At 40.0% G+C, this 9,795-nt stretch overlaps 1 pseudogene; it reads left to right on the top strand.

The window, feature by feature from the left end:
* Positions 1 to 3,883: 3,883 nt before the first annotated feature.
* Positions 3,884 to 4,239, top strand: LOC101643385 (annotated as a pseudogene).
* The last annotated feature ends 5,556 nt before the right edge of the window (positions 4,240 to 9,795 follow it).

The raw sequence follows: 9,795 nt of genomic DNA, 5'->3' as shown, positions 1-9,795 counted from the left end.
AGTGAGGATGGCAAGACTTTGTCTCATGTTTTGGACATGTCATCATGAGACCGATCTGTAGAGAAGGAAATCGTGTGCAGTAAATTAGAGTCAGCAAAGACTGTTAGTGAGATTAGTTGACACAGAAGTGGAGCTGCAGCAGTGGGCTCAAACCTAGCAATGACTGTGGATGTGGCACAGGACTGGGCCATCTTGGACACAGGCTTACAATGAGTTAGAACTGACTTAAACAGAACCTCCCCTAAGAAAACACCTGCCAACACCACGGAGTGGACTTTATGGACTTAGCATATATTACCTCATTTAAAAGATGGAGCAACCCCATAGGATGATGTCTATTTTACAAATTAAAAAATAGATATCCCTGAGTTAAATTTTAGGTCCTCTCTTTCTAGAAGTCTCTCTCGACATCTAAAATGCATACCATACACTATATACAAAAATGCCTCTCAAGAGGCTCACCAATCCCCAGACTTCTAATCAGGGCAGCACCACATGAAGAATAACCAACCACCCAGCTCACCCAGCTTCGTGGAAAAGGGTTGTTCAGAAGCCACAGTCTCTAAGTTCTAAGTTGCCAGAGAAGCAAGGACCCAGAATCTTACAGAATTTCTTGCACCAGGACTCGTGTATTCCTTGATATTATTATCTCAGAAGAGTTAACCATGCTTACAGAATCTTAGAAACAACCATCTTTATTATTTTTCTATGTTTATCAGAAAACTTATTTTCACCCTCTTAAACAGTTCTATAGGGTAGCTATGAGTTGGCATTGACTTATTGACAGTGAAGTTTGCTTATTTCTTTGTTTGTGAGACAACCCTGATTACCCCTCTCTCTTCCAACCCCCAGGTTCCCCACAAGGGGACTCTTTCATACCAACAGCAAAGGAAATTTAGTAAGGGAGCCTTCAAATAACATCTGTCCTAAATTGTATTGCACTGACATTTAACTGATATTTTATCATTAAACTTCTTTAGATGTAAATCAGTACAGCTTCACATATGGTTCTGTTTCTTTTTATGAATTAGCAGTGCCATTTGTATACTAGTGGATTCACTGAGCAGAATCTGGGTCTTCACAGTCATGGAGAAGTGCGAGAAATCAAATAACCCTTGAAAACACACATATAATGAGAAACATAAAACTGATATAATAGTAGGTTTGACGTTATGGGAATGATTGCCAATTATTTTTCAGCTCTCCAAAAGAACTTGGAGTATCTTCTTTCTGATACTTTTTCCTTCTCTCTTGTGCCTTTTCTCCGAGGCAGCTTAGAAATTCTCGTCCGCACCAGGCTATCGTTTTGCATGTCTGTACATCCTCTCTGGGAGTGAATCGTTATCACCTAAGACAAGGTCTGCTATGACTTCAGAGATCCATGATTTAAACTTGAAAAGCTGAAATTCTTATTTCATGCAGTTGTGCACAGTTTGGCTTCTGCATTTATTTAGTTTGTTGAATTTTAGAACAGGCTCCTCTGTGTTTGTGCTAAAATCATTGCAGAATTTTGACATTAAGTGCCTCCTTTAAACTTTTATTTTAAAAGTTCACACTTCTAACTGTGGGGATTTGGGGGAGTGGTCATGTTGAGGAAACAGTCATTCATAAACTGAAATGATGCCAAAAATAAATGTGTATGGGGGCTCTGTAAACTCTCTCTACTATGGACAGTGCTTGCTTTTTCACAGCTGGGAAGGGATATTCATAATCCCAACCCCTAGTATTTTTTTATCTCATTGTGGCAAGAATTTTTAATATTGAAAATGGTAAATATGTACATTCTTTTCTCACTTCTCAAACAAACCCCTTGCCGTCGTCTATTCCAGCTCAAAGGAGAGCCATCTGCAGGGTTTCCCAGGCTGCCTGCCGTCCTGTGGAAACAGACTGCCGTGTCCTCTTACTGAGCTGCTTGGTATGTTTGAACTGATGACTTTGCAGTTAGCAGCTGAGCACTTAACCTCTAGGCTACCATGGCTGCTGCCTCTTACTTAAAACACATTCAAATAATGATGCTATGATGTCTAGCACAATCCATGCAATCTATCAAAATCTCCAACTAACATGTAGTGTAGTCATTTCTTAGAGCAAACTTGAGAGTGTGCATACATTACATAGGACATGGAAGTTCATCTTTCATTAAATGCTTCATTCATTTATTCAATATTTATTTGATGTCAACTCTTAGACATACAAGATGATTTCCTCCCTTTCACTGAACTTAACTTTTAACTTTGAGTGGAGTGCCCCCAATACCCTCATTTTATTTAGCAAAACATCTAAGAATATTAGTCCGATTTTCCTCCCCAATAAGAAAATATACTTGAATTTCTTCCCTGAAGATTATAGTATAGATCTGTCAAAAATAAGATTTTTATTTAATGAAAAACGTATATGTGTATATGCCTTGTATTGAAGAATATGTATATCTTTTGAAGATAGTCGCTAGTAAAAATAGCTACCTTGCAAAAATAAACTCTGTGGACACTGTAGGTATTCTAGCCGTGAGAGAATCTCAACTTGGATGAGGCTGGAGAGAGAAGCGTTGCAAAGAAGATTCCTCACTGCCGGGGAAAGTCAGGAGAAATGACCTCTAAGATCTGTTCTTCAAGAAGTCAAATTTGGTGTTCACACTAGAATATCTAGTTGAGATGCCAAATATACTAAAGATTGGAAGCACATGGGACTGCCACAAGTGAACGTCACCATTAACAGCAACGGTTTGGTTTAGGTCATTGATAATCATTTTATAATAACATTTTGTTATGTTAGTTGGTTTGCTGAATAATTGAAAAAGCTGAAGAATGTACATTTCTGACACAGAATATATTTAAGATGTCCTCATTTGTCTTATGTGTTTGAGGATTTGCATGTCTTCTGCTAAAATTTAACTGTGCCAACTTATTGAATAAGGCAAACGGACAAATATTCAAACAATTAGCAATATTTTACACTCCCTTCTCATGCCCACCCCCTCTCCCCACCCCCAGATTAAACACAGTAGTATCATGACTAGGAATGAAGGTTTTGGGGACAACCTTCATTTAAATTCCAATGCCGAATACAATTATCCTCAGGCTTTGAGAAAGTACATAGCCCTCTCAGTGTTCCTGGAAAGTGTAAATGGTTAAGCAGTTGGCTACTAACCCAAAGTTGGCAGTTTGGATCCCTCAAAGGCACTTTAAAGAAAAGTGATTTCAAAAACAGAATAGCCGGTTGAAAACACTTCTACTCTGAAACGCATGGGGTCACCATGCATCAGAATAACTCATTGATACTCAGTTAAACTGGTTTTCTCTGTGCTTCAATTACTTCATCTACCAATCAGTGCCAATAATAACACCCATCTTATAAGATCATAAGGCTTTGAAAACAGCAAATTCCCTTTTAGAAATAACTTGTCCTTGTCCTTTAATGTGATGCAACTTTTCCCTCACTTTGAAAGGAATGAATCAGCCCCTACTTAGAACAAATTCCTTATCACAATCAACTTCAGATGCTGAACCTTCAGCTGTTAAATTAGGGGAAAGATTTCCAGTCTTTTTGTGCATTAAAGTAAATGAGGCAAAATACAATAAATGGCATCAGGACTGGAAGAAAGTTGTTAATAACCGACACAACCTGGCTTGCTGAAAGCAAGGAGGAATTGAAGTACTTGCTAAGGAAGATCAAGAATTACAGCCTTCAGTATGGATTACAATGTGAAAAAGACCAAAATACAAAAACTGGATCAATATACCATGAACAATGGAGAAACGCTCTCTTTGAGGAAGCCGCGGCCCCGTCCCAGCGTGCTCCGTCCCCCTGCTCCCATTCCTGGCTCACCGCTGTTCGCGCTCGTTGAGCATCGATGAACAAGGCGGTCAGGAAGCGCCCCGCCGCCATGGCATTTAAGGACACCGGAAAGACACCAGTGGAACCCGAAGTGGCCATTCACCGGATTAGAATTACTCTGACCAGCTGCAACGTGAAATCCTTGGAGAAAGTGTGTGCTGCCTTGATCAGAGGGGCTAAGGAGAAGAACCTGAAAGTGAAGGGACCAGTTAGGATGCCTCCCAAGACAGAATTACCAGCAGGAACACGCCCTGTGGTGAAGGTTCTAAGACCTGGGATCGATTCCAGATGAGGATCCACAAGCGTCTCATTGATTTGCACAGCCCTTCTGAGATAGTGAAGCAGATCACGTCCATCAGTATTGAACCTGGAGGAGAGGTTGAAGTCACCATTGCAGATGCTTAAATCAACTCTTTTAGTAAATTGATTTATCTGTTGGTAAAAAAAAAGAAAAGCAAAGAAAAACGGAGAAAAGGTTGAAGTTGTCAAGGGGTTTGTCTTGCTTGGATCCACAATCAACGATCATGGAAGCAGCCGTCAAGAGATCAAACGATGTGTTGTTTTAAATCCGTTGCCTTTAATGTGCTGCCCTGAATTTGCAGCGCAAGACGTCTTTGGGGTATTGAAAATAGAAGCTGTTACTCTGGAGAGTCAGGCGGACCTCAAGCAGGTGCTGGTATTGTTAATTGGCTCATATGCATGTGAAAGTTGGACGTTGAATAAAAAGATGGAAGGTGAACTGATGAATTTCAGCTGTGGTGCCAGAGAAGCATACTGAACGTACCACGGACTGCTAAAAGGACCAAACAATCTGTCTTGGAAGAAGGACTCCTTGGAGGCAAGGATGGTGAGGCTTTGCCTTACAAGTTGTCAGGAGAGACCGGTCCCTGGCAAAGGACATCAAGTTTGATAAGGATGGGAAGGCAGCGGAGGCGAGGAGATGGATAGAACCGTGGCTGCGCCCGTGTGCTCACGCACAGGAACAGTTATGAGATGGTGCAGAAGGGGGCAGTGTTTCATTGTGCTGTGCATACGTCACTACGGGTCAGAACGGACTCAGTGCCGCCTAACAACAACAACGGAAGAAACGTAGGTACATGTTCTGACTTACTTCCAAAACTGACTTAAAGACATACTTAAAAATGGACCATCTTTCTGATCTAGGGACTCCCCGTAGGGAGAAAGTCGCTCTGGTGAAGAAGTACGTAAAACCTCTAGTAGGCAAAATGCCTTCCTCCAGAGGCTCACATCCTAACCCCTATTACCTGTGAACATATTTACTTACACAGAAAAGGAGACTTTATAGAGAGAATTCAATGTAAGGCTTTAAAGATTAGGGGGCTAGCCAGTGAGGCTGTAGAGGTGAAAGAACACAGTGTGCAAGGTTCAAAGTGATGTAACAATGCTGGTTTGAGGATGGAGGGGCAGAGGACCTGAAAAAGCTGAGAGACGTTCCCAACAGCCACCAGGGAAACAGAGTCCTCAGCTCACAACCACAAGGAACTGAATTGTGCCAACAACTGAATGAGCCTCCAAGTACCCAGGTCAGCTGACACCTTGCGTGCAGCCTGTGAGACCCACTTCAGAGAGACCAGTCGAACCCACTCAAGAGTTCTGACCTAAAGAACTGTAGATAATAAGCTCACACTACTTTAAACTGCTCCATTTGTGGAAATTGGTCATGGTAGTGGTAGGAAATGAATACAAAAGCCTTGCGCTTTACACTTGCATGTATTCCTAGGACTGAAGTATCTACCCTTTGCTTCACCACGATTCAGATCTAGCACCACGCTACTGATGTGTGTTATGTGTTCAAGGTGAATGTTGAGGAAACAAGAAAGCTCCTTACTGACAAAGTGAAGGCAAGTGTCCGAGTGAGGACTGCTCAGATGTCACAGGCTCTCATTAGGCTGCAAGCTAAATTATGCTATAATTGTGACTGCATCACAACAGACTTGGCCTATGGGAAAATAATAAATCTCCCCAAGGAATTCGTCCAAATTCCTCTTTTATAATTGTGTTGTGCTGAAGGAGATAAAACAGCTGTCTCTTCCTTGCTTGCTACTCTCTAGATACTTCAGAAAAGTCTACGAACTGGACAAATGCTAAGGTATCTACAATGACCGGAAAGAGGAACCACATGACACTTTTCATTGAGTAGGTCCTTCTATAACAACATTTGTTTAAAGACTTGCTGTAGTTGAAAAAAATATCATTTGTTTTGACTAAAGGTTATGTGGAAGGCATTGGTTAGGGTTAGCTTTACATTGAAAATGATAGGTTCCCATGGTGTTCATAGGGTTAAAGAAGGAAGATTATTTTCTTCGGGGTCTACAAGAATAAGTGCACGTTGGCTGCACCCCAGCTTCACGAGGGCAGAGAGAGAATGTTTCTAAGGATTAGCTCATCAGGCTAATATGCTGCTGGCTCTTCTCCCCTAGGCAGTTGAAACTCGGGAGGCAGACTGAGGGAGAAGAGAGAGCTCACAGATCTCTTGTGATTAGACAGCGTCCCCGGCTTTCTTTGCATGAATGGCTGCATTATGTGCAGATGTGCAGTGCACTTCCACAAGCTTTTATGGATGAATAAGTGGCATCATTATGGTGTGATATGACCAGAAATGAAGCATGGTCCAAAGCCATCTGGAAAATTCTAGCTTTCTGAGAGAGCTTGGTGAAGAGTGAAGCTAATGAAAGTAAAATACTTTACAGAGGGGCTGGTGACTTCTGCAAACGCGATCAATGAATCTCAAAATGAGAAATTTCATTTTTCTCTGCATCGGCCTAGCTTTAAAAATCTTCCACTCCTGACCACTTCTTCGTGGCATTAAAAAATGCCAACCTTAAGGAGTCCCATTAAAAATCTCTCTCACAGAAAAATAAATGAAACTGAGGAGGAACTATTTCTAAGATATCACAAAAGACAGAAATTGCTCTGAGTCAGAAGGCAAATTATGTACGGAGTAGTCAAATTTCCCAATTAACTTTTCTGTAGCCAACATTATCATGTCTGCCTAGAAGAGAGGACAAGGAAGAGCTTTCGCATTAATCAAATGATAATTGAAGGAAGACGAGCGGTGACGAGGGGAACATGGAAAGGAAGGGATGAGGAAGGGGTGGCAGAACAGTTCATACCTGTTCCAATACCCTAAAGAACTCTCCAGAATATTAGCAGAGTGTTGGGCTGCTATCCAAAAGGGCAGCAGTTAAAATCTGCAAAAGCTCTGGAGGAGAACGAGGAGGCTTTCCACTTCCATACTGAGTTGCAGTGTTTGAAACCCAAAAGGGCCACTCGACCCTGTCCCATGGGGCCACTATGACTCAGCAAGGACTCAATGACAGTGAACTTAGGGGCTTGGGGGGTTTATTTGTTGTTTTTTATGGTCTATAAACCCTTTGGTCTAGTCTCTAAAGTCTAGCTCATCCTCTATTATCTCTCAATTTCAAGAACTAAATACCTCAATCATAATGATGTCCAACACCTAGAAATGAAAATAAATAACTTCTATGTAAAAGAGAAAACACCAGTAAGTATACAGAGAATTTAATAGAAGAAAATGAAAAATACTTTCTTGGGATTTGAAGGGCTTTCTAGGTAATGAACAAATTGAAAATAATACACTGATATTTAGCTATATTAAATTTCTATATTAACTAAAAATTTCTATATGCCATGTCATAAAATTAAAAGGCAAAGAAAAAGTTTAATATGTTTACTCGAGAGATAAACTCTCAATTCAACTAACTACCATCATGGTTTCAACTCATATCGACCCTATAGGCCTGGGTAGAACTGCCCCTGTGGGATTCCTAACTCTTTACAGAAGTAGAAAGTCCTGTCTTGTCTTTTGTGGTTAGCAGCACAACTCATAAACACTGTGTCAAAGGACTCCAAGAGAGAGATAGAGCTCTTCCAAAAATAGTAGTAGCATGAAAGAATAATGCCCAGTGGGCATAAATGAGCAGAAATGGAAAAAATGGCCAATAAGTGCATAAAAATATTATCCCAAAGCCAATCAATTCAGTATAAAATGAGACTATTTTTCCATCAAAGTAGAAAATTTTTTTCTATTTCTTTTTAAAATAATAACATTCTGAATATTCAAAATTGCTGAGAAGCTTACTGGTAGTGGGCATATAACCAGATCCAAGCAACTGTCACAAATGAAAATCAGAAATATATTAAAAGATTTTATATATATATATATATAAAACAGACTATACACAACACCTTCTTAAAGCATATGAAACACACCGAGGCTGGTGAATTTAACCATGGCACTGCCATTAAAAGAGGCTCGGTGGCACAGTGGTTGTGCACCGGGAGAAAGAAGGGGTTTTCTACTCTGGTAACCAGTTGCACTCTCAGAACCTCACTGGGGCAGGTGTACTCTGTCTTACAGGGTTACTAAGAGTGAGTATTGGTTCGATGGCTGTAGGAGCACAGTCATGAAAAGACTTCTGGACGTCATGAGAATGTCCACGAGCAATGATAAGTGAACACTAAAACTTAACAAAAATGTTTACTATCCAAATACAGTTATTAAAAATATATTTGCATAGCAACGTCAGAAGAAAAACACTAACAGAAACACTAAGAGTCTCTGGCTGCAGGAGGGAGAGGAGGCACTGGTGTGATCCAACAGAGTGGAAGCACAGCGAGAAAATAATCAACAAGTAAATATTTTGGGCCCATTGCCTTGATGTCCCTAAGCTTTTTTTTTTTTTCCTCTGTTTTGTTTTGACAAGATCTTTTAAAATGGAAAATTAGTTATCATGGAACGATTAGAACATGGTTGCGCTTTGTCTCCTTTATTGTACAGCTTAGTACTCGTTTCATCTTGAGATAGAATCGTGAGTTGAAGGTGCAATATTCTTCAGTTCTTTAATACAATTGAATACCTTAATCTGGTTCTGATGTACTTAGACTTTTGTGTTTTAAAAATAATTTCCAATAATTGCTAAAACCAAAACATCCACATTATTTTCTCATCAGAAATAAGTAAATAACAAGAATTACCAAAGCACCCACTTTATAAATGCACAACCTTTTTAGGAATCCCCAGAAGTTTGACAAATCTCACCGGTTCCTGATCATTTAAGAGGAACTCAGCAGAACTGACAGCACACTGGGTAGATGAGGCTGTCGTTCTAATTCCAGCCGATACAAACTCGGCCAGCTATGGGCCTCCGCTTTAAAACTACTTGAATTTCGCAATGCCATCTACTTCCAGAGTGAGACAGATGTTCTTAAGCACATAGGATGTTCAAAAAGTTAGTGGGGATATTATTTTATCTTTGAACTCAATTTTTCAATTAATGTTTTCTTACAGTTTTATTGGCGTATCATATAAATTCAATAATTAAATCACATCAAGAAGAATTGTACAATCATCACCACAATCAGTTTTAGAACATGTTCTTCATCCTTTTTATACTCATCAATGTTCCAGCCATTGTATACAGGCGTGGTTGAGAAAACATCCCTAACTCCAAACTGGAATTCAGAACTCCAGTTCTATGCTCAAAATCAGCAGATATACAGTGATAAAGGATCTCTATTTGATGGCTTATTTTTTTCCCCAATTGTCAGGGGATCTTAAAATTGAAGCTATACACTTTTAACTAAATCACTTTTAACCAAGAGAAATGAAAAAATTGCCAGCTGCCACTCTGAATCAGGTTCAAGTAGGAATCGAACACTAGACTGAAGTGCTGCACTGTCACAACCACATGCTAGATTAGATGCAGCTCGCCTACCTGCACACCCAAATATACACAGCTGGTACAAAACAACTTGCAGATGGAAAAACCACTGTAACTTGTCAAACCAAGTGAACTTAAAGAAAACATTGCAAGCAAATAAAGTTAGAGACTTTATTCTCCAGTTGTGTTCATTTTTTTCCTTTTCTCAAACCATACACAGCTTTGTGGTTGTTGTTGATGAGGCAGGAAGCGACTC

The sequence above is a fragment of the Echinops telfairi genome, unplaced genomic scaffold, assembly GCF_000313985.2.
Source record: "Echinops telfairi isolate 266 unplaced genomic scaffold, ASM31398v2 ScPeMD7_3533;HRSCAF=4204_0, whole genome shotgun sequence".
Taxonomy (NCBI): domain Eukaryota; kingdom Metazoa; phylum Chordata; class Mammalia; order Afrosoricida; family Tenrecidae; genus Echinops; species Echinops telfairi.
This window is presented reverse-complemented; position numbering and strand designations above follow the sequence as displayed.